The sequence below is a fragment of the Mytilus californianus genome, unplaced genomic scaffold (genome assembly GCF_021869535.1).
Source record: "Mytilus californianus isolate M0D057914Y unplaced genomic scaffold, xbMytCali1.0.p SCAF_9, whole genome shotgun sequence".
Classification (NCBI taxonomy): domain Eukaryota; kingdom Metazoa; phylum Mollusca; class Bivalvia; order Mytilida; family Mytilidae; genus Mytilus; species Mytilus californianus.
This window is the reverse complement of record NW_026262745.1, coordinates 89619204-89646686: the sequence shown is the minus strand read 5'-3', so window position 1 is coordinate 89646686 and position 27483 is coordinate 89619204. Positions and strand designations below refer to the sequence as shown.

Below are 27483 nucleotides of genomic sequence, written 5' to 3'. Positions count from 1 at the left end.
ACATACTCATATCTACAAGATAAAAAAAAAATTCTTCTTTCACAAGTAAACTATATATATGTTGACTTCAAATGATCGCTTAATATGTACATGTTATATTCATATATTATATTGTTCTTAACTGTGTACATTTACCTGATATAATATCTATGATATTCATAAACTCACAATAACAGTTTTTTTGTATGTCATGTGTTTTCGTAAGACAAACAATAAAAAATATGGGCAGGACAAGGTTCAAATCAGACTCATACGTTTTACATTAATAACATAAACGGTACCAATTTCTCTGCACCAGATGCGCATTTCGACTATCAATGTCTCTTCAGCGATGCTCGGGGTCAAAATAATTGAAAATCCAAAGCTTATTAAAAAGATGAAGAGCTATAAACCAAACAGGACAAAAAGGTAGAGCCAAAGCCGGGCAAGGAATCAGAGCTTTGTATGAGGGAAATACATTCCTTAAATTTAAATAATTTCAAAAATTTTGTAACAGGAAATTTCAATAACACAAAATCCGTATTTTCATGCCACTACCGAAGTACTGGCTACTGGGCTGGTGATACCCTCGGGGACTATCAGTCCACCAGCAGAGGCATCGACCCAGTGGTAGTAGTAACAAAAACGGTACCAATGTTTTCTTAACCAGATGTGCATTTCGACAATCAATATCTCTTCAGCGATGCTCGGGGTCAAAATAATAAAAAATCCAAAGCTTATTAAAAAGATGAAGAGCTATTACCCAAACAGGGCAAAAAAGTATAGCCAAAGCCGGGCAAGGAATCAAAGCTTTGCATGAGGGATATACATTCCTTAAATTTAAATAATTTCAAAAATTTTGTAACAGGAAATTTCAAAAACACAAAATCCGTATTTGCATGCCAGTACCCAAGTACAGGCTACTGGGATGGTGATTCCCTCGAGGACTATCAGTCCACCAGCAGAGGCATCGACCCAGTGGTATTAATAACATAAACGGTACCAACTATTTTCTGCACCAGATGCTCATTTCGACAATCATTAAAATATGGCTTTCAGAAATATTGTACTGAGGTATGTTCATTAATCGATGTCAATCAGATGTTGATTTGTAAGGTTTTACGGTAACCTATAGCTATTAACCTTAACGTAGTTTGGTCTTTAGAGGAGGTTTGTATCATTGGCAAGTACGCCACATCTTCTTATTCTATATCTTAAAAATGAAAAAATCTCTACTCTAGAATGCTCAACTGAGAGATCGACAACATCGTCTTATTAAACATATTCAGTGTTATACGTCTTGAAACATCTTACTTTATGAAGAACTATGCTCATTCCTAAAAAAAAATGGACAAAACTGGTATAATAAAAATTCCGAATTATTTGTTCGATTGTGGATTGATATTTTAGCAGACTGTCGGTATTTATATGGGTACTAATTGTGTTACAGTGCATTACGAAAGAAGTTATGAGTAAGATTTGCTTCAAAGTTGTTGTTTTTATATATTATATAGCAAAGCCTATTCTCATTGCCCTCTAAATGATCAACATTTCAAATTCAAGCGTCTAAGGGTAATGAATCCTAAATAGCAGAAAGAAAACCTTATTCATTAGTTTTTTCTAGATTATTGACTTATATGTAAAGGCAATTTTGCATGCAACAATATACTTTAGTTATTGTCTACGTTAACACACGGTTAATGTAAAGTCTGAAAGTAAAATGGTGCCAGCGGTGGTGCAGCATTGTGTTGATGTGTTATGATTGAGACATCTATTTACCTGAGTCCAAAGAGAAAAAGCCTAACCGTAAAGTGACCTATATAAGGTCCTGATATAGCAAAAGGAATTTATCAAACGAAAACCATAACAAATGTTAAGTCATAAGTCGACGCGAAACTGGCATGGACATAACAAAAACGGACGGAAAGACAAACAAGTCAACAAAACACTTCATAAGAAAAACATTACCTTGCAAACAAAAATTAAAAAAACAACCAACACCAGAAGTGATACCATGTGTCCCGGAAGAGTAATATATTTATTAATAGTACGGAAGCACATGTATTTGTTTTGGTAAAACACGTGTGTTTGTTTACATCAACACGTGTTTTAGAATACCTGTAATGTTTACAATCATGGTTTTTCATTGGGTGAAATTTGTCGTATTGCAGGTATAAATCTCCGAATGAAACAGGTATTCTATGTATCGTATGATTTCGGCTCGTGTTTTTCGTGCTTGTTGTTTCATATAAATTAAATGTAATTTAAAATGTTATTATTCGAAGTTCTGCCTTACGCTGAGTAGCATACTCCGTACTACTGCCTTGCCTGTATTAACCATGACAGACCACTGTTCTGAAGACGAAGAAGAATTACTACTACATAAGTCTACAACTCCTGTTGTTCTTAACAGAGAAGCTGCATTTCCTAGTTTGCCTCTACCAGTACCGTCGACAGCAACCCAGCAAACAGCGCCATAGCAAAAAAATAAGTGACAGCTCCTTTCAGCTGTTTACGTCGTACTTTGATTCCAAAATATCTGCACTAAAGAACAAGTAAGTGTCGGGCAACGACTCCTTAGCCACTAAGTTGGAAAAGGAAGCTTCCGTGAAACTGAAGAGTGAAGGTAATCAAATTCAATTTACCTTCAATTCTGAAGTCCTTGCTGACCTACATAAACTACAAAACGCTTTTTGAAGGAAGATTTTGTTCCTATAAATTTAATTTCTGGACTTATCTTAAAGTTGAACAAAAGAAATAAGCTCAACGAAATAGCCGATAAATCTCCAGCTTGTTGGACGACAGTGCGTGAGAACGAGAGCGACGAAAGAGCACCAGATTCAGTTGACGAGAAAAAACTCCGCCACGCTGAAAACAGAGCTCTCAAAATCATCAAGGAGAAGAAAAGCCATACTAAAACTTACGCTAAGCCTTCAGCTACTGTTTCCAGACCTCCTGCTAATTCTGCAGATATGCCCCATCAACAGTACAACCAGCCACCCCTTCGGAGGAACAGTCGCCGACAGGCGACTTCCTATGACATGTGTTATGAGTGCCACCAATTTGGACACTGTTGAACAATCGAAGCAACAATTGGCACAGAGAACAATCCAGCAACATAAGATAAAAGATAAGTATCTTGATTTTGTAGACAAATATTTGTTGCAAGGACACATCAATATATTTTTTGTACATGCGAAGTATTTTTAATACAGTTGATTTTTCTAAATTCGCTAAAGGGGTCAAAAGTAGCTTATCTAAAATGTAGCTTTTTGGGAACACAATGGAGCAAGCAAATTTATAATTAATACTATAAAATCAGTTAGATGATTCCTTTTGTGACTTTAGTTCAATGCCCGCAAGACTCGGACAAATTTGGGATTCGGTAAGCTTTAGTTGTTTAGCAGTGCCTGAACGTAGATTAAATGATACTAAAGAGTCACTTGACAATATTTTGAAAAATGTTCGCAATATAATGCCCAGGTCACACATTCACCGATTACCTCGCCGGTTCCACTACTGATTAAATCTCACGGATGTTCCCGGAAATATATTTTACGTAGTCCAATACGGATGCACAACGGTTTGGCTACGGATTTTGACGTATCTACTAAGGGATATGCAAGAAAGGGGTCATTTTGGCGACATGAGTGATACGGATTCTTACGGTACGACACGGTTTGATACGGACATGACACTGTTTAATACGCAACGACACGTGTCGATGCGTATATACTGCGATTAAACAGCGGTTTGCCACGGTATAAGTAAGGGTAAGTACGAATGAGAACGGTCTGATACGGGATATTACGAACCGCCACATTTTCTAAGCCGCTTATCATTTCTTTATGGCAGTGAATCGATGTTTTTTGTTTTAGTTTTATTAAATTATTTATTAAATATTTTCGAATTTAGTTGTGGATCATAAAAATCTTGTCATTTGCAAATCATTTACATTATAGTACTTGTTTGGTACTTAATTAAAGCTATAGATTATATATGTGTGTGTGTGTGTGTGTGTGTGTTATATTGTGCATATTTCAAGGTATTTATCTTCAGCAATGATGCATACGTAAATAGAAATAAAGAACAACACAAAGTCCACATTGTAATATCTAATAATATCCAACAATGCTCGACAGTTCTAAAGGACTTTTTTTTATTCTGCCATGACACAGACCTACATCTCCTCTGCCTCCGGTCACATCTACGTCTGTCATCAAATAGCTTGGTCAGTGCCCTGGCATTTTTTTTGCCATATCAATATCCAATTCCAGCCAATTAATTGCAAGCATCAGTTGTTGATTGTTCGTGTTGAATAATGTTATATATACCTCTACGGCAAGACACAGACTAAGTTGGGCCCTATAAGTAGGGAGTATTCATACAGAAGCCCGATGTCAGTATGTCGTGGACCTACATATTCTGTAGTTTGTCGTGTTGTAACGTAGTAAACCATAACAGACTTTGAGAACCCTTGCTGATCCCTAGCTATCCGTAACGCAACGTAATGAGATCGTGCCGTTCCGTGACAGATTCGTTACAAACCGTATTGCATCGTTAACAAATACGTGTTTACTAGTACTTAGTTATTCGGAACTACGAATACGTACGGATTAAAACGGTTTTAATAGAGATTTCAAATAAAATGACACCACTCGACATAACCAACCTATCTGACCATATCTCGTCCTATTGCATTAGAGGATGACGGAGGGGACCATATACTGCATGAATGTTTGGCACGTTGAATACACATAATTTGTTGGAATAGATTTTATTTAAAAATTAGCACAAACTACTATTTTAATTCTTTACATATTTTTGTTATTAAATTTAGGATGATTTAATTTACAACAACCTTTAAAGCCAATAAAGGGAATAATTAATTCAGTTACCGTTAATCAAACGCACCGATAATTACTTCGTCATTTCACTTGACCCATATATTTATTCCTCAAACGATGAATTCTTAAAGCTAAAAAATCAAAATTAAGTTTGAAAAAATAAAAATAATGGAATCTGAAGCAAGATCATATTCTCATTTTTGATTTTAAAGTTATAAGATTAAAACAAGAATTTCAAACACACCGGAATGTAAAAGGTGTACACAAATTGCTGCTTCTTCTTTTTTTTAAGCATACTTCTATAATTTATTTCAAGATACTTTTGTCAAAGGTAAAAATTCAGATCACTGATGCATCTTTCTGATAGTATTTTGTCACCTTTCCGTAGAATTTTATCATATGGAATTTATGAGGGCGCATCTTCAAGAAAAATATGATAAAACTTTACTGAATCAGTTTATTTTTTTATATCTTGTCTCATAATGATGCTTGGATTCTAGGAAGAGCCAATACACACGTATGAGTAGTTTAACGTCATTGCTCTTAAATTGTTTTTTTAAAATGTTTGGCGTTTAACTTATACAAATACGTATGAAAAAACGGACATATACGGAATATTTGATTGACGTTTTGTTAAGTAGACTGTTCATTTTAGTTTTATGACCAACTTATGATAGCAAGGGATATTATATTTACTTGTCTGTGCATCCGTCCGTTTTTCCGTTCTGTTTACAATATGAAACGTTTAAAATTATATACCAAATAAGAGCTTGACCCGGATAAAGTGGTGCACTGAACATGGAAATATGATCATGTGAAGGGGCACGGTGTCTTAAGGCCACACATTCTTGTTGCAAATGTTTTGATTAATACACGTACATGTATATGTATCTTCCATATTTATAACTGTCTCTTTGGTCGCGTGTTCGCCCTGACAGTAACCCCTCAAAGGTGATAGGAGGAATAGAAATATGGTCATTATTGGTCTTGTTCCGATCGGCAGTTAAACCATTGTCAAAGTGGGAAGTCCGTTTGGTTGTGCGGGATGTACAAGTACGCAGTCCAGTCCGGTCAGAGTGGGGACGTTAAATCCAATACCTCTAGTACAGTAGTAGAGAGAATGCCAAGCTCTTTACACGTTAATTATGCATGAAATATTTGCCGCTGAACGTTATGCAACCAACTATCGTAACTTGTATTTTATTTCGTGTGAGGCAAATGATTTGAATGTTGGCAGTCAAAGCCTCACTTTGGTTAAAAAACGTCAATGCCAATAGGGAGTGGACGGTTAATTGAAAATATGAATCGAAAAATAGGTATAGGTGATGTATATTCTTGATAGGTCATACACTGGCAAAAAGATCCTGTCTATGTAAAATCCAGATTTGTGGAATTTTATCATGAAACAATATTGCTTGTGCGCATTAAATCAATATATGTCAATGAAACTGCTGGATTAAGGTTAAATTCTCAGTATTCAGTTACAGACAGGTCCTGATCAAAACAAAAATAATTGACAGAATTATATGTATGACCTCCTCTAAAATGCTTTTGTACAGATCTGGGGATATTAGGTTTATGATCCACTATGTTTTTTAACTTTATACGTTTAGCTTTTGTCAAAATATTCGGATGATAATAACTGAGTGAACTATGAAGTCTTGTATATCTCAACCAAGATAGAAGAGTACTACATAAAATGTAGGAATGCCAAGTACCTGTTGAAAACTTTGTCCACCAAAAGTAACAAGTTCGTTGTCAAAAAAAATCAAGCATCATGTCAGTTTCACAGTTATGACCTCTTGTTTAAATCAGGTTTTTTTTGCGAGGTTTACTTTGTCTGTTATATTTGCATCTACCTTGTTCATTTGATGAACAAAGTTTTCAAGACGTTAATAATGAGGAATGAGTGAGTAAAGAGTACAGCAGTCAACTTTTTGAACCGTCGTCACTCAGTATACTTTGTACGTACATGGTATATAATTCTCTTTATCTCTCTTTTTTAATTGTCAAAAATTTGGTGAGGTGGTTGCCTCATTGCGTCAATGAAATCTACACCATGCACTGTTCGAGTGCAGGAAGTCTTCCACTCAATCCTTGCCCGTTTTCAAATCGAAGATTGGCTGCCTCTCTGCCAAGCACGCAATATTTAGGAGTTAGAGCAAAGATTGGTTGGTCCGGGGTCAAAATCATGTGTCCGGGTAGGATGACATGTCTCCCTGTGGTATAATACAAAGTCTGGTTCATGTTCATCTTCTCGTCCTTAATATGCATATGTAACATATGCAACGAACACTTATATATATGGCCCGACATCCTATTAATACTTCTATTTTGTGTTCTACTTTAAACGTTGCCTATACCTCCCCCCACCCCCACCCCCCCTTTTTACAAAATCCTTGATCCGCATCTGGCAACGAAATCTTATTATATTATGTTGTTCAATGTTACTTACCATACACATTTCCGTTAATGATTTATTCATGAAAAAGGAATTCGGTGACACCCTTTTATTTGTTTATCAATAAAATGGATAAAATACTAGTATAATTGGGCCTTCATCTACAAAGTATATTGAAAAATAATTGTCATTATCAAAACCATGAAAGATAACTCAAATCGTACGTACGATGTTTATACGTGATCTTATGTCAGTAAAAATAAAGGCGGGAATCTGGAAAACCACGTGATAAATAAAATTGCAAGATTTCTGTAATTTTTCGTCATCGTAAAATTATTTTGTATGGAAGAAAATTCCAATGTGTGATTTTAAAAGTCTTTGAATACTTTGTTTAAACTTGAGCGACGTATTTAATCAAATTCTATGGTTGGCAATAACCAGTCCCATTAGGTCCGTACGTCGAGTTACGTACGTATGTCATTTTATTAGAAATCTCTAATAGGACTAAAACGGATCAGTACGTTCTAATACGGTTCAGTAAGGATATACTACGGTTGTTTGATCCGTGGTCAAATTTTGCGCATGTTAAAAAATTGTCACGGATAAACAAGTACTACTACGTATGACTACGGCTACAATACGGAAATTTACGGATCAATACAGATTGCCACGAATGATGCCGGATCGTATCCGTAGCTAATCGGGCGTCAAATCCGTGAATGTGTGACCTAGGCTTAAGTGCTCGTCAGTTAGCACAGTTAACAGGTAGAATTATTTCTATGTCTCCAGTTATGGACAATATCACTAGCCTAATGACAAGGCATTTATATTTTGCAATTGAGAACCGAAATTCATGGGATGGTATATTAGATATTGCTTACACTGAGTGTGTATTGGCAGAGATTTTGGTCACACAGTTTGACAAATCTTAATCAGAAGAGTTTTGTGAATGACACCTTACCAAATATAGTGGTGTATTCAGATGCTAGTAATGCAGCCGCAGGTGTTTTTACTGTAGAGTTGAATGAAAAAGTTTTTCATTCCACATGGAGCGAATATGAGAAAAACATGAGTTCAATTTGGCGAGAACTAAGGTCTATTCAATTAGCCTTGTATTCATTTATAAATCTGTTTAAATAACAGTACTGTCAAATGGCACACAGATAATCAAAACTGTGTAAAAATAATCAAAGCACTAAGACGCATTTACAATGTTTTGCATATGACATTTTTAAATTTTGTTCGAAAGAAGGACTCATTGTACATCCAATATGGGTACCTAGATCAGAAAATTGTAGAGCTGATTTTTTGTCTAGAATGATAGATATAGATGACTGGCAAACATCTCCGGGTCTTCATACCGTTGATAGATTTGCCAATGTTGCTAATACAAAATTGAATTGATTTAATTCAAAATTTTTGAATCCCGGAAGTGAATCGTTTTACGCTTTTACACAAAATTGGGAAAACAAAAATAATTGGATAGTCCCTCCAAGTAATGTAGTTACTAAAAGTATTAATCATTTAGTACTCTGGAAAGCCGAAGGTACCCTGATAGTACCAAAAGGGCCGTCCACATCTTACTGGACTTTCTTATTGAGAAGAAACATGGAATTTCGTCATTATGTATCGGAAGTCATTCAATTTTCCAGTGAGCAATGCATATTTCTTCAAGGGAACAACAAGAATTCCATTTCTGGCTCTAAGAATTTTAATTCTGATACTTTAGCCGTTAGGCTAAGAACAATGTAGATAACTGTTTTGTTGTACTGTGACATAGACATGAAACATGTTGACAAGTCTATGGAAATGATAGCGAGGTCTTTTTATTTAGAAAATCTGACAAGGCTATAATATGGAGCAAAGTCAGCAATGATTATATATTAAACGCATTTGTTTATGATGAAATGTATATGCTTTTTTATTTACTATTTGTTTGAATTTTTACATTTTTCAGATACTTTCAGCGTTGGTAGGTGGTCATCAGAAATTATTTCACCACACCTGTCATTACAAAATAAGCAAAGTGTATTCAAGAATTTTGTCTACACTCTAGGGCTGATAACACTCGGAAATAGTACAGGTACGCCTTTAAAAAATGTTTGTAGATGCATGGTGTAATTCGTTTATTCGTAATGCTTTACCAGCATCAGACTATGATGTTTCGTTATACCTGATTCATTTATGTAAAAAACACAAATCCGCATATATAGTTGAATGAGCTTATGCAATTAGTTGGTCACATAAACTAGCCGGATTTGCCGATCCTTGTAATTCTTTTTTATGTACTTCTATTAAAGAAGGAGTTCATAGGTCAATCGGGCATCACATTGAAAAAATGAAATAGCCGGAAATTATTTACCAGATTGTACAAAATACGGTAACAAATTCAGTATTTTAAATCGTAGAACAATAGCCTGTATGTGTCTCTTAAGTTGTGCAGAATGTGTAAGATTTTCCGAACTTGTTAATTTGAAAAGATCAGATATACATATTTTCCCTGCTTATATGTCTTTTTTTATCGAAAAAAGTAAGACCAACCAACACAGAAAAGGTAGTAGAGTATTGATTTCGAAGACTAGTTCTATAACTTGTCCGGTATCTATTTTACACACATATTTATTACAAGCTAACATAGCAATCAATTCTAAAGAATTTATTTTTAGAGCAGTAACTTTTCGAAAGAAAACAAACAAAAGAGGAATTACTCCTCTATCTTTTACAAGGGCTAGAGAGTTATTGTCTTGGATCTTTAGGTCTAGACAAATTTCATGTTGGTTAACACAGTTTGAGAGGAGGAGGTGCGACGGCTGCAGCCGCTGTTGGTATAAATAACATATTATGCAAGAAACACGGAAGATGGGCATCTGAAACTGCAAAAGATGAGTATGTTCAGGAAAACATATCAGAAAAATTAATAGTTTTTAAAACCCTTGGCATATGATTCCCCTTTGTTACTTTTAAAGGTATGCTACTCTCACAAGGAGAGCTAATTTCTGATACTTGTGTTGAGTGTTATTGCATAAATAGTTTATGTTCATTTAAGTCTTGCGAACTAGAACATAAATATATTTATTAATAGTACGGAAGCACATGTATTTGTTTTGGTAAAACACGTGTGTGTTTTTACATCAACACGTGTTTTAGAATGCTTGCAATGTTAACAATTATTTTTCATTGGATGAAATTTGTTGCATTGCAGGTATAATTCTCCGGATTAAACAGGTATTCTATGTATCGTATGCTTTTGGCTAGTGTTTCTCGTGCTTGTTGTTTCATATCAATTAAATGTAATTTATAATGTTATTATTCGAAGATCTGCCTTACGCATATACTCCGTACTACTGCCTTGCCTGTATTATGACCCCCCCCCCCAACACACCATAACCTAGACAGTCCATTGTTCTCATGTGGAAAGTAATGGTTATTTATAATGCTTTATAATGCTTTACATTAAGTTGTATTTCTTGTTTTGTATATCGGTGTATATTTTTTTAATGGATGACTGTGATCGAGCCTTATCTTTATATATAAAAAAAGAAGATGTGGTATGATTGCCAACGAGACAACTCTTCACAAGAGACCTAATGACACATACATTAACAAATATAGGTCACCGTACGGCCTTCAACAATGAGCAAAGCCCATTCCACATAGTCAGCTATAAAAGGCCACGAAATGAAAAATGTAAAACAATTAAAACGAGAAAACTAACGGCCTAATCAATGTACAAAAAATGAACGAAAAACAAATATGCAACACTGCAACAAACAACAACCACTGAATTACAGGCTCCTGACTTGGGACAGGCACATACATACAGAATGTGGCGGGGTTAAACATGTTAGCGGGATCCCAACCCTCCCTTAACCTAGGACAGTGCTGTAACAGTACAAAATAAGAACGAACTATACACATCAGTTGAAAAAGGCTTAATCAGATTGATACAAATACAACTACATCTAACAAAAACACAGAGTGGACGTGGCCGGGTACTTGTACATCCCAACAACGAAAAGACACTAAGTACAGATCTGAGATTAGTCATAGTTACTGACAGCTAGTCCAAAGCCAAAAAGAACTAATAAAAAAAATCATGCATCTAAGACTAAATTATTAATCAGTACACAGGCAACATCCAATGGATTTAGCGTAAAGACGTCATAAACAGTCAGAGAAAAAAACATGACCTTGTGCAATGCCAAGATACAGGTATCGACAGATTGTAGATCCATGAATGTGCATATGTATATAACAATAATATTTAATTTGCTTTTAATTTACTGATAACAAAATCAATATTAATACCAATAAATACAATATTCAAACATTTAATTACAGTGTTGAATTAATAACCTTTTAGAATAAGTTTAATTAAAGGATCGATAAGTTTACCAGGATCTTTTCTAAATTTCCGAGCACGGTAAACAACATCTCTGTAATAATAAGGATGTGCTATCCCATGTGAAATACGTTTTCTACAGGTACAGCCAAACTTTAAAACCAAATCTTTATATCTATGGAAGAATTTAGTAAAGGTTTTAGGTAATTTGTTGTAACGAAATCCCTGAGTTAATAATTTACTAGTAATATATAGATTACGTTCGTTAAAATCAAAAACGTTACAACAGACTAGGGAATAGCGAACGAGTTGCGAAACATAAACACCGTGTAAAACTTAAATATCTAAATCTAGGAAAGGACAGTTATTACCGTTTACATTTGATTTATTTAAAGTAAGTTTTTTTGAGTAAATTTCGGCATTATATTTAGAAAATTATTGATTATATAACGAAAAAAAATCATGAAGATAACGGTAATTGTTATTGAATTTATCAAATAAATTCAATTTAGACGGGTCAGTCTGTATGACTGTTTGACTGAGAATGAGCCGTAGTGTGCTTGAAAAGAAAAACGAACTGTGTTTGAGTCACATTATACATTGGATAATAAAGTAGGCTACTCTTACAAGGAGAGCTCACTTCTGATAAATGTGTTGAGTTTTATTGTATGAATAATTTATGTTCGTTTAAGTCTAGCAAACTAAAACATAAATCAGATCCTGCTCTACATACAAAGAGCTAGTTTAGAATAAAATAATAATATTTGGAATAATTGCCAAAGATAAAACTATCAAACAATGCCCACATGACTTTGATTTAGCAATTAAAGCTCATTGTACGGCCTTCAATAATGAGTGAAACTTATATCATTTCGTCAGCAATAAAAAGGCCCCGACATGAAAAAAAAAGCGAAACAATTCAAACCAAAAAACCCAACCTAAATTACAACTAATAAATACATAATATAATCTAAGACAAAATTATCACATAGAACACATCCAATGAATTGTCTCTTTTGTCGTGTATGTCGAAAGGTACCAACAGTTTTATGCAGACTGTTAAGATGTTTCCTCTTTCGTCGTGTTTTTACCATGGTGTTACCAGTTTTGTTCATGATTATTTTTTTTCTGATTGAACCTTGAGTTTCTTCTCCCTCATTTTACATGATACAAAAGGCTGAAGCTTATACAAGCAAACATATATAACATAAAAGATATTGTGTACTTGTTCTCGTTCATTTAGATAACATTACACGAAATGTGTTAAACAATCCGTATACATGTAATAACGATTCCAAAGTGAACAATACATATTCACCACTATAGTTATTTTAAAGTAATCAAAATGACCGAAAGTAAAAAAGGAAGGTACCAATTGCATTTTTCACTAATTGAAAATGAAATGTCTTCCAATATTTGACCAATCGGTGCAGCATGTAGAGCAACATTTAGCTACCTAGATTTTCTGATAAATTACACAGGCTTTCGTAAGAGTTGCATAATATCTGTATCGGGTTTTTATCTTTGTTGTCTTCAAAGTGATCAACAGCTTTCTATAGAATGTTATTTAGATTTTTATGTTTGCTTTTGTTTGGTTTTGTTCGTTTGTTTCTTTGGTAACTTGTGTGATTTTTACTCTAATGACTTATAATTAACAAAACCTAGAGTAAATAAAGAAAATTATGAGTGTGTGGGCTACATGTACAACCTGATCGCTCCCATTCAAATTCTATAGGTGTTTATAGTATTGACCTTTAAACAATATGTTATCTATTTTATTTTTATACACATAATTCGAATAATTCAGTCCCTTTCCGTATTCGATCTCTCCTACTTGCGATAGCCTGGATTCCGAGCACTAAAAACCCTTCATGGATCCTGGATTTTGGCTAGTGTCTTGAAGGAGAGGTGACCAATCAGCAGTCAGTTCAACTTTATCGAGACAGGTAAATACCGATCTAATTCTGAATGATTGATTAACGATTTTTAACTGTCTATGCACTCAGGCGTTCGTGAAGTAATCGTAGATCAGCGGAATAAAACGACTAAATCATTCGGGTTATTATACACATGAAATATAGGATAATTCTTAAAGTTGGCCCTTGAATAGCTGTTACTGGTAGATGTATAAAATAATTGGAACACGATATCAAAACGAATTGATTTTTACATATTTTGAATATTCATAAATGCTTCAATTCAGAACTTTGAAAGCTCTGTTTGAAGTGATTACATTGAACAAATGTTGAAAAGATGATTTTTTAAAGTTTGTTCTACACGAGCCTCTTTGATATAAGTTTCAATAGTTTTGGAGCATTTGGATATATTATGTTCACTGCAATGTCATTTACCTTTCTAAGAATTATTATACCCATACATATTATTGGTACGTAGAATACATATAATATTTTCACAAATTTAACACCATTTGACACATTTGTTATACACTTCTCTAACTCTTTCAAAGCGCTTACAACTTTTATATATTTTTTTTTGTTTTATTGATGAATTTAATATAAAATAAAATTTCTGCAAAGCAGAAAAGCAAGCTGGGACATATTAAGCAACAACTTATGTTTTTTTTTTATTGATGATTTGTAGACTCCTAATCTGAGCTTCAATTTTTAAGCATGTTTCAATATTTTTATAGATTAATTCATGTGATAAAACTATAGTACAATCATTGTCATTTAACTAATACTTTTAACATTTTTGATTATTCTTTAGTTCTGTTATTTCTTAGTTCCATTAATTCCAGTAGTTTTGTCATGTAGAGCTTCTGTAGGTGTTGGAGTAGTTCTGTCACCTGCATTAACTGTTCTTCTATATGTTGTTCTTACAAATCTATCCAAAGATAGTTGTGTTTTGTCTATATTGCCACTATTTCCAAGATTGCTTTTTTTCTTGCCCTTACTTATTGGCATGTTTATTGTTACCGCTTTTTTCTGTTTTCAGAAATTTTTGAAATAGGGGATTTTTATGGAGTTTTTAATATTGCAAGTTCTTTTCCTTCTCCCTGTACCATTATCATCACAAGAATCATTGTCATACTGCTCTAATTGCTGTTCAATTTCATCATGTTCATCTTTGTCCTAGAAGAGTATTGTACGATACGCCTTAACATATCAAGGGACATTACCCACTGAAATGAGGATACTTTATGCAGTAACTGACAGATCTTTAATACCCTAAATAACATTTATGAAAGAATGAACTGTCTTTAAATAATAAAGAAAGTACATGTATGACCAAACTCACTCAGGCTAACTTGAGTTTACAATAATGTAGCGATTAATACAAGGGACTGTTTTTCATATTCTAGCTAATTTTTCACACAAATTTACATACCCTGCCTTCCAAATCTGTACGTTCGAGCATTCCAGATTATTTAAGATTAAATAAATCGTTTGTGTTTTCGAGCGACAAGCAAGTCTAACGGAACAAAGATCTGATTCTAATCGGATTGGAACGAATTGAAATCGCTGAAGAATTTTTATTGTTATCTAAATTGAAAAACTTTTGATGTAATACATAATTTGTATTGCCAGATGGATCTTTTATTGTGATGACGTTGCTTTTAAATAGATGAATTCAATATTCGGATAATGAAAACATATTTTTAAATACAGAGCACATCAATATTTCCGATGATCGGACAATGTCTCTAGTATTTCGCGATTCGGCTGCACAATTGTTTTTTTTTTTTTTTTCTGCTAGACAATAGTCATCCTGGTAGTCTCAACTGCAATACAAACCTGGAATCAAATTAACATAGATATATTGTTATCCTAACCTTGATATTTCATAAACTTCAGTCATAGTTTGATAATGTGTGTCTTAGTTTGTTTCTTTTCTAAAAGTGTTTGTTAATAAATTTTGAATTTCAAAGAAACTAAGGTTTTCAACTTGACCTTAGATAGATTTGGCTATTTTCTTCGATCCTTTTTTGGTAATAAAGCTCTTCAACTGTTTAGGTTCTTATACAACTAAATCTTGGTTTTCAAGTTTTCGGCTTTGGATGTTACTGGTGAATGTAAATAATAAAAAGCGCTTCAGAAGCATGAAATTCATAACGTGTTGTTTTCATTTTTTATCTCTGTTTTCTTCTATTTGGGCGTTTACATATCTCTGTGATCAACAGTATGGTTGCTATCGAATCATGAGAATATTATGGGTTGTTCGGTGTGTTTATTTTTTTTTTTACTGTCATTTTCTCAGTGTTTTTTTATTTGTTTGTCAAAAATTGAAAAAAAAAAAAATGAGATAAAAAAGTAGTTGAGCTGCAGCCTCAACATTCCCATTTCTATTAATTCGTTTGAAATAAATGCTTGATTGAAATAGCACGACTTAGAGGTAGGTATATCAATCAACAATATACGCTTACTATATATTTATTACTGAATTTAATTTGTACCACCTTTAAACACATTTCAATTCAAAAACAATTATGTATCATTTCAACCGCGACCAAATCATAAAAGCATTATTAGAAGTGACCTTTAAAGCAATATGTGACTGACCTTTTGTACATACCTTTGAAATACAAGATAATTTGGGTAAACTCAGGTATTGATATTTAAATGTTTACACAGTAGGTCTAGTGTCCGGCTGGGATCGTGTTTTTTTTTTTCCTTTTTTTTTTTTTTTTTTTTGAGTGTAACCACGTTATTTTTTCGAGTGATAATGATCAAACATGTAAACAAGCTTCCTAAAATACGTTTATTTTTATATGTCTGTGTTTTTCCGAGAGCAGTCCGTTTTTTGTAGTACGGTTGTATTTTGATCGAGTGAATAAACAAAAAAAAGTCAATAGCTTCAAATATTATATGTCAATAAATTTACGTTTAAAAAAGAGTAAATGATTAAAATGACGGGTGGTCTCTTTCTATATAAAGGTATACACAGACGAACCGCTAGTATGGGTCACTTTTTGGAACGTCCCATATATCAATGGGTCCAAAATGTTCATATTCTGTCAAGAAGTTTCTAAGACCTATGTTCTGATCTTTTTTATCTAATAATATGAACGATCGTATGTAACATACGAATGGGTTGTGTTTTTCCTTTGAAATAGATGAATGGATAAATCAATATATGAACTTTTTTTTTTAAAACTGCAACCGGAAGCCTATACTCAAATTTCTATGTCGAGACCCCCTCCCCCGTGGTTCCAAAGGGAGGGGGGACTGCCCAGGCCTGTCTTAGTAGAGTATTTGTGGTATATTGCATTTTACTGATTTATTATTTCTGTCACTTAGTTTTCTTTCCCCTACTTTTTAAAATTTCAGGTATATCAAAATCATGAAATATTATTTACTGTTAAAACAAAATGTAGCATGACATAATATTGAAAAGATTATGAGTTTCCACTTTTCGGTTTTAAAGACAGTTTTTAAAAGAATCCAGTAATTTCTATTATATCTTAATATTGCAAGGTTATTGTAAAATGTTTTCAGATCAGAAAATTATCATTAAGTTGAACAGGTAAACGTTTGATCAACATGTTATATGTTTTGGGACTTTTTGGGAATATTTAATATTGTCTTTTGCTGAATTACAGTTACAAACTAGAAAAAAGTCAGTTGTTAAGTCCAATAATGTCGGACCATTTGTTTAAAAACCCGTTTGTTTTAAATGTTGATCTCGAAAAAAAACCACAATGTAAAACACCTAATTATAAGTGAATTTCAAGGAAACGTTGCGTCGTATGATTTTCCAGAATAAGATGAACAGTGATGAAATAACTGCTATACACGTGAAATAGCAGTAAATCGATCTGATCGCATGTTCTATCACTCGGAAAAAGTGGACCGAATCACTTGAAAAAAACACGATCTCAGTCGAACACTATACCTACCGTGGTTTATCTTAGATACATGCATCACGTAAAACTAATAACGTTATCTTATTTATTTTTGCATATTTTAAAATATTTATTCTAGTTTAATTCAGAACATTCAGCTATCATGTGCATAAGATTAGCTGAAATTGGATGGATCAAAATTCCCGGAACGTCATACACTCACCTTTCCAATATCGTTCAGTTATTAGAACTATATGTGTCAAGGTAATTTTATGGGAAACTTCCGATAATGGCTCAATCCACTTGGAAGTCATGCGACATCTGCATGAGTGGACCCGGGCAGCAATATTGTGAACAATGCGATCAGTGGCTGTGTGATAATTGTAAAACTTTACATTTACGGTTAAAAATTAGTAGAAATCATACTTTTTTTAGTGGACCAAATATAAACCAGGAAGAAAAAAGATCCTGTAATGAACATGACGAAAATTTCATATTTTACTGCACTGATTGTGATATACCAATATGCAAATTGTGCAGCGTAAAAATACACAAAAAACACGATATGTCTGAAATCAACGAATCGACAGCAGGATTACAGGCTAAAGTAAAAAAGGAATTTGAATCGGAGATTGAAGTTGTCAAAACAAATCAAAATCAAATTAAACAGGGAATAACACGATACCAGATCGATGTTAAGGATGCAACTCGTGTCATTACAGAAGAAGGCAAGCAGGTGAAGGAGTGGATTGACGAGAAAGTACAAGCTCTATTATTATCATTGGAACTCAAAGAGGTAGCAATTATTCAGTCCTTAAAATTTATTAGAACTGGGTTTCAACATAATATTGAAAAGTTAAAGAAAGGTCAGAATGCTTTACCGACAGCAAAGAATAACTGATGTTACTAAACTTCTGAAACAGTTGAAACAAATAAAGTCCAATTAAGATGAAACAGAAGAAAAACAGCCACCGGAAATGCCAACAGTGAAATATTTCAAAAAGAATATATCAGAAGGAGAAACACATACGTTATTTGGGGACATTTCATTCCTGTAAGTTATTCACCTTGGAAAACTGTTATTACTTTGTTTGGATCCTTTACGTATTTATCGCGATTTATGCAACTTTTTTTTAATATTTTCCCTTTTGTGCACTCTTACTGTTGTTAATGTTACATCCTCCCCTAAACTCTAAATTAGTAGTCCTTCATATGTTTTGGTAACAAAGATCTGTCACCACTCAGTTCTACTGGTTTTTCTGTTCTGGTAATTTTTACTTCAGCAAATCAAATTTCAGCCTTCAAATGTATTTTGTGAAAGTTTGGCCTTCAAATTACTAAAAATGTGTTTCATTACAACAAAACCTGAAGCTTACGAAATATTTAAATATCAGAAAGCAGAATGGAATCTTGTCAGAAGATCATTGCAAGCAAAGCTGCGACACAGAAAATGTATTTCATCAGATTAGACGCTTTCTTTAATCTTGTATTCTTCTCATTTTTATTTAAATTGTTCGAACTGTATGCATAATTAATAAACAAAATAAATAGATAAGAGTGTCCGATTCGAAGTAGTCATGCAAGTAATAATTTTGAATTGTATGTCATTCATGAGTTAATTATGTTAATGTTTACCAAATAAATATATAATACATACCGCTGGGGAAGGCTTAATAAAGTAAAAGTACAAAAATTGAATAGTTTTATTGCATATCCATATTAGTACATCCAATCGTATTTGAATTTGATTCTTCAGTTAGCCTAACTGATTCGAAGTTTCCTTGTTTTTATAAAATAATGATGACTATCAGTTTAATAACATTAGAATGTCAAAATAAGGATATAAAAAATAATGTGTAAACACATATTAGACTGATTGCTGTCTTACTAAAATAATATAATTGGCTACGTATTCGTTTAAAGTTAAACAGTAGCAACTGCCGAAAATATATTTTAAAATGCATTTTTATTTCTTAATTTATTCTCAAATTACAAACATGAAATTCTGTAAGGAGATAAAGAAGACATCTTCGTGCAGTTTGATTTATTTTAAAAGTGTATAGTTTGAAATTATCTTGAATAAATCTATTTTTATTAGTTTTTTAAATTAAGTATGTCGGACGTTACAATGTCTGTACACATTTGTCTCTCTAAGAATGCAAGATTTTCAAGCAGTAAGTTGAGTTTTAACTTAGTATAACCAAAATTTGATACAAATCTGAATTAAAAAAAATGTTTGGATATATGAATACACATGCTACATCAATCTTTGAAAACCCTGCAGATGAAGCCCCCACAATATCGTTTTGTGTATATATTCCATTACATAAACTGCTTGATAAAGGAATTTAGTATTTACAATCCACTTGCATACTCAACATATACCCCAACGACGCTTACCATTATTTGATACCTAAATTACATAAGTGTCCTTCCAAACAACGTTATATTGCTTGGTCTTCCAAGTGCTCCACGAAACATGTTTCTGAATTATTAACATCAATATTATCATCAATCAAAGTCGGGATTCACAGTTATTGTGAAACTACCTATTCTAGAGTTGACGTGAATCAGATGTGGATACTAACAAATTCCAAAGATTTGTTAGAGAAAATACATTCAAAGGCTGTTTTATCTTGTCAGAATATTAAAACATTTGAATGTTCTACATTTTACACAAATATTCTCAAGTCCAAACTAAAAGAAAAATTGAAAGAGTGGGTTCTGCTTTGTCTCAGAAAAAAAGAATAGGCCATATAAATGCAAGTGTCTTGTCTGATAGAGGAATAAATCGTACATTTTAAAAAAAATCTTTCTGATTCAAACAAATGTTTTGAAAATGACATTATCAACATTGATTTCTTGATTGACAACACATTTGTTACGTTTGGAGGTCGTGTTTTTCATTAAACAATCGACATACAATGGAAAAAAAAACTGTGTTCCTCATCCTACCGACTTGGTCCTTTATTCAAATGAGACTGAAATCATGCAGGAGCTTCTCTAGAAGAATGTAATGAAGCTAGAATTATCCTTTAACTTCACTTTCAGCTACATAGGTGATGTCATCGCACTAAACAATTCAAATTTTGGTAACTTTGTTGCACGCATCTATCTCATCGGTCTTGAAATATTAGATGCAACCAATACATTTAAGTGTGCTCCATATTTTGACTCACACCTAGGAATTGACAATAATCGTAAAAACAAACAAAATTTACGACACAAGATATAGTTTCAGCTTCCCAATTGTAAATTTCTATTAACCAACATTCAAGCTTCGCCTGCGTATAAAGTATATATCTCTCAGGTGATAAGATATTCCAGGACTTCCGTTTCCTATTATGATTTCCTTGATAGAGGGTTGCTGCTCACAATGCAGCTGTAAAACACAGAGTTCAACGTTGTGAAGTGAAATTGTAATCATCACTTTTACATCTTACAGACGCCATCACGAGTTGGTTAACCGTTGTGTTACATCTGTTTCACAGATGACGACGGATATGTAACTATCGTCATAGCCACAATCCCTGTCCCCTGTCCCCCCGATTTGACCTACCGAATCAGACCTATCGCCGGGTTTGTACTGACATGAGTAACACGACGGTTGCCACATGGGGACCAGGTTCTGCTTACTCTACCTGAGCACCTGTGATCACCATCGGTTTTTGATATGGTTCTTATTGCTCATTCTTTAGTTTTCTATGTTGTTTTTTGGATACGGCTGTTTATCTGTTGGTCTTTTGTGGGTTTTTTTCTTGCCATGGCCTTGTCAGTTTATTTTCGGTTTTAGCTTGAATGCCCTTTTGGTAACTTTCGCCTCTCCTTTATAAGTATTTAGGATAATTTTTTACTGTAATGTCTTTTTTTTTATACAAATCAATCAATATTGACCACTCATTTTTTCTGTTCGAAAATATTTGACGATCTGAATTTTCAATTGATGCATCCAACAGTTGATATTTTGTTCCCTTGATTATGACTCTGGCAAATGGCTCCTATTCTAATCACTTCTACAGTGTATCATGTTGATATGCAATAACTGAACTTGTGTTAGTCAGATATTTTCTTTAATTCTTTTATTCAACAAAAATTACGTTGTTAGTCCGAAATTTGTCCATGTTCGAATGACATACATGTATGTCCTTTGTTTGTCTGACATAATTTTTGTCCAACAGATTGTCCGCTTGACATGTTTTAGAATTTCAATTTGAATCTTTTTTTTCGAAATTGATAATCCCTTTTTAAATTCCCCTTTTATTTTGATTACTTGGAAAACTAGTAAAGCTAGTCTGGAAACAAAAAGTAAATGATGCTCCGACAACTTGTCTTATAGTATGTCTGCTCGTCCGACTTTTAAAATCGAATTTTTCAATGTCAATCGTTTCTTAATATTTTAAGTCCTTGTACTGGAGTGTCTGGTATTATGCAGTGAAACGTTGCTTAAATTTAAGACCATACTTTAGACTATGACATTAAGAGCACCACAACTTGCTTTTTTTCTATGCCAATGTTCATCCAACGCAATATAGAAAAATCCATACGCTGTGCAAAGACCAAACACATGCACACAGGACACGTTCGTCAAGCAAACACAATATTTGCTATTTAAGGATATGTTAAGCTTTTCAGAAAAAAGTACACCTTTTTAAGTAAAATTATGGGAAGAAATCTATATTCATATTAGTGTGAGTGAATAATTGTATATAACTGACAGTATATGTTTGCCTTTCTTTGTTTTATAGGGATGTAATTTACCGAAGAGGGAATACTGAACCAAAAGGCAAAATAGGGAAGACTCACACAACAAAGAATACCAGGTTATTTTCTGCTTACAATAATCCATATGAACAAATCAAAATATGTATTGAGAATAACATGATAAACGAATCCCGTTTAATTTTCTGTCGACAGTTATATATCGTGTTGACCTCTACCATTATCCTACGTCAAATTGATGAATACTGCTGTGTAGGGGAAAAATTACACAATAGAGTAAACAAAGGCAACAGAAGTATACCGCTGTTCAAAATTCATAAATCTACTGAACCTGAAAAAAAATTAGGAATAGAAAAAGGAGATGTGTCAAAAGAGAACAACCCATCCGAAGAGCTGGAAACAGCCCAAGGCCACCAAATGATCTTCAACACAGCGAGAAAATCCCGCATCCGGAGGCGGGCTTCAACTGGGCCCTAGACATAAACACGTACTAGTTCGGTGAAAATAGACGTCACACTAAACTCCGAAACATAAATGAACGAAAATAGAAAAAATCATACAAGACTAACTAAGACTAGAGTCATCTGACTTGGGACAGGCGCAAAAAAATGCGGCGGGATTTTACAAGTTTAGTGAGATCTCAAGCCTCCCCTTATACCTCTAGACAATGGAGATGTAAAATAGATTGAACATGTTACATTAAGACTAAACAGTCAAGGAGAAAAAAGAAGATTTCGTACAAGTCATGTTAAATAACGTTTTCGGGTTTGTTTTTTTTTTAAATGTTTTTTTTTTTTTTAAATAAAGTTGAAACTAGTTTATTTCATCTTTGAGCAAAGCCCAAGCAGAAACTTTTTTCCCTAAAACTGCTTCGTTTCAAATGAAAGTGCGTACACATGCCATGCCAGAGAAACATTGAACTCTCAATAAAATTGAATAAAGATTTGAATAACTGCATTTTTTTAACTTTTTTGTAAATAGGTATATCTTATGCAATACTTTTGAAGTGTTTATTACTAGCGTACATTATCAAAAAAAGTACACTAAATAATAATAATACTTAAGCTAAAGATATTGTGCGAATTGATGTAACGTGGAACGGGAATTTACCTATTTGAATCACGCATAACATAATCTCTGTGTGCAGAGCGCACGTTCCTAGATATATTTGTGAGCTTTAATGGTCTACTTCCGTTTGTGATACATAGGAATATGAATGATAGTACTATAGTTGACGATTTGTTGCCGTCGATAGTAAGTTTGCCATTCGCAAAACCAGTTTGACCTGCAACTCGTAGAACATAAGAGCTTGGAAAAATGTAAAAAAAAAAGATAATTATAAATTATGTAATATCCTGTTTGAATACGCACTAAATTAATACTACACATAGTTTAATTTGTATATGCCTATTTCTTACAGGTTCAGTGTATCTTTATGGTTTTTATTTTGTGTCCCTTCATATACATGTACTACTGTTTGTCACAATTTAAAGTTTTGAAACGAGTTTTTTGCAATTATAATGTTATCGAAATTATGAAACCAATTTTATACTAAACTAGGTACGTTGCACGGTTTTTACATTTATTACGAATTTATAACGTATTATCGACAAAAAAAAATATTTTATTCGGCGATTGTTGATCGGCAGATGATTAACTTTCGAATGTCTTGCCAATGTTTACAGAATCATGAATCGTGAATCGAGAACAATCTATTTAGAACACGTTGAGCACCGGAAACATAAGCGAATTGATTTCTTTATCTTTTCCATGCGTTCCCATTTGTAAATCTAACTAGTCCTGATAGTTTTTAAAATATTTTGTGTATTTTATTTGTTCTTTAGGTATCAGTTATTACTATTTACCTTCAATGTACGTTTGGCTAAATTCTTCGATCACTGATTCCCTCCTCGCACTTTCGGGAGAATACCGGCGAATTAGATTGGGGAAGACATTAGTTTAACAGCGGTATATTTATGAACATTTTGATAATATGAAGGATTTTCTTCTATCAGAAAGTAAACGTACACTTATTTTAAAGTATAACTTAGCAATTCAAGTATATAACATATATTCAACGTTGTGTTTTTTCTTTATTTGAAATTTTTTTATTTCATAAGACTGTGATAGTTTTTCTTCCCCTGTAATTTTTATATAGAATGATTAATACTAAATAATAATGCGAATATATATTTTCAAACTCGTTTAAGTCATTTTTAAGTAACAACAAACAAAAGAACTATGTCAATTGGACCTGCTTTGATACGATAACTGCACTTGAATATGTACTAGAAAACATTTATGTTCGCTATGGAGATTCCATATATCGATTATCGTAATTCCTATGAGGAATAACTGTGCACAACTTATTGCAGACCTGTTTCTGTATTGTTATGAGTTACAAGTTATGATCAAAATAAGCAAATACTCATTGAAATGACATCTGATACAAAACATTTAATAACACTTTTAGATATTTGGATGATATTATGGCTATCAAAAATGACGACTTATGTTTGTACATTAAAAAGATTTATACTGCTGAACTGACTATGGATAAAGCTAATACTAACAATGAACACACCGCTTTCCTGGAACAGGATATCTATATCAAGAAGCTCAATATCAAAACTTACGATAAAAGGGATGACTTTTCATTTCTTATTGTAAGTTTTCTGTTTTAATGCGGCGGCGTTCCCTTGTCACCATCGTATGGTGTTTATATATCTCAATTTGTTCGATTCGCTCGTGTATGTAACAACAGTTTTTTTATGTTAACGAAAGAAATCTCTGTATCAATGAAATATTACACCATGGTTTTCAATATCACAAACTAGTCAAGATATGTTATAAATTTTATCATCGGTACAAGGACTTCATTTGCAAATATAAATCAACATGCAGACATCTGATATATTAATGTATTTCACATTCACTCGTTTATGATAAAATTCTATACAAAGCACAAAAAATGTCGTCATTCACCTCAAAAAATTACCAAACAGAATTATTATTAGGGATAGAGTTACGATACTGTTGTCAGATCGCATACAAGTTGCATATTTTTGAATTAATATTGATTCACTCTTTGCATTGGAAATTTACAATTTTATTCTACAACCAGTTGTTGGCATGATACTGGTTATGTTCTTCTCATATATTTTATGACGGTATGATACTAAACTGCCAAAGTGAGGGACTGTGCTTGATTTTCATATGAAGAAGACATTGTCTTTCAATCAGTTTAATTAATGCCTTGCGCTGGCATGTCAGTAACTGCAAGTAGTCCTTTGTTAATTTATGTATCATTGTCATTTCGATTAGTTTCTTCAGATACCTATTCTGACATCGGACTCGGAATTTGTTTAAAGTAAGTTTTACTGTGCGTATTGAGGTGTGTTTGTGTATTCTACATTGGCTAGAGGTATAGGGGAGGCTTGAGATTTCACTAAACTTGTGAAATCACGCCGCATTTTTTGCGCCTGTCCCAAGTCAGATGCCTCCAGCCTTTGTTAGTCTTGTATGGTTTTTTTCTATTTTCGTTCATTTATATGTTTAGGAGTTTAGTGTGACGTCTATTTTCACCGAACTAGTACATATTTGTGTCTATGGCCCAGTTGAAGCCCGCCTCCGGGTGCGGGATTTTCTCGCTGTGTTGAAGAACATTTGGTAGACTTGGGCTGTTTCCAGCTCTTTGGATGGTTGTCCTCTTTTGACACATCTCCTATTTCTATTCTTAATTTTTTTCAGGTTTTTTTTTCTATCGATAATTCCGTATTCTGACAAATAAACTTCATGTTTTTTTTTTAAATTCTATCGTCATTCATCTTTATGTTTATCTATTAGGGTGGCAAACAGCATAACTTCATACTTTATAATTTCAACTTCAGAGAACAATCAACAAAGACAATGTATAGATATCTGTACGCATGCAGAACTTGTAGGTAAGTGTGAGCATGATAAGATAAATACGTGTATTAAGAAGATAAATCTAACCCTGTGTAAATGATCATTTTTATAAATGTAAATTTGGAAATCATTTTATATTAAGGATACATCTACTTTATTGGAGGCTCTGATTCCTTGACTGGCTTTGGCAATACTTTTAATATACTTTTTGGTTTAAAAGCTCTACGTTTTTATAAGTTTTAGATTCGATTCTCAAATAGTTTAGCCTCGATGTTCTTAACATACATGTATTGACGAAATGTGCATCTGGTGAAATTGAATTGGTTCCGTTCATCTAATACTAAATAATAAATAATATAACATAAACTAAATAAAATTACTTTTATTTGTGGGTATCAATTTTCTTGGTTTCACCAAAAAACTACATGTTCGTGAGTTCATAAATTCGTGGATATCAGTTTTCCGAAAAAATTATGTGAAGAATGTTACCCATCAGAAACGGAGATTCTTGAAGAAAATTGTATGTTGTTTTATAATGCTTTGTGGTACATTGAACATAAGGTCTTCATTTTCACTTGCTTGATCGTTTTAATTACTGACAATATTTATCAAATTTTGAATAGAACAATTGCTCCCAGAAATAAGCTGATTCGTCTATGCTTACAAATTGCCTCGTTTGAAGGTAATTTAAGTTATCGTTTCACACATGTAATCAGAAGTGAGGTCACTTTTTAACCCAAAATCAAATGGTCAATAGATTAACAATCATACAGGTTTTAATTAGGCCATTAACATGTCACCTAAAGAAAACAGTTACATAAAAATGATACAAATGTACTTTGAATTGTATAATTAATTCTTATGAAACAAAAAACAAAAAAACAATCCCAATATGAAATTAATAAAAAAAATGTATGTGAAGTTATGCGAAAAATAAAATTAACACTTTATCATCGCAAATCACAGCAGAAAGTGTGACTTTAAAAGATCAAAACTAATTTTCAATGAGAGTTAAAGGCTAAATGTCGTGACTTTAAGGTTTTTAAAGTTTACGTTGGTAAAGTCCTGTCTAAAGTTGTATAAATAGTTCATAGTGCACTTGCTGATATTCGATGTTTTCACTTTATTAAATTTCCTTTGCCATGTATTCAAACCTACATTGGGATAATTTCCATGTCTTGATTTGGACAACACTTGTTATATTTCTTTGGACACCAAAATTCTTGGATATAGCCATCCACGAAAACCACAAAAATTGGTATCCCACGAATAAAAGTACTTTTATTGTAACATGAATCGTGACAAACGGTACATATTTAAGTATCAGGCTTATCTGAAGTGCATACATTTTATGTAATCAATGTTTCGGTTTAAATAATTCTTCCGCTAGAAACTTTGTTTAGTGGTGTGTGTTTTTTTTTTTTTTCAGAACAGAAATAATTTCTGAGTAAGTATGAATACGGTTCTACCTTCAACCTAAAAT

At 33.1% G+C, this 27483-nt stretch overlaps 2 long non-coding RNA genes across 2 annotated transcripts in view; both read left to right on the top strand.

Annotated features, from left to right (window-relative positions):
- Positions 1-27483, top strand: part of LOC127716037 (uncharacterized) — a 95479-nt gene that overhangs the window by 13784 nt on the left and 54212 nt on the right. The window lies entirely within an intron of this gene.
- LOC127716054 (uncharacterized) lies at positions 17643-26029 on the top strand. Its single transcript, XR_007988734.1, has 3 exons — positions 17643-18426; positions 22118-22192; positions 25982-26029. It is a non-coding gene; the product is annotated as an uncharacterized LOC127716054 (long non-coding RNA).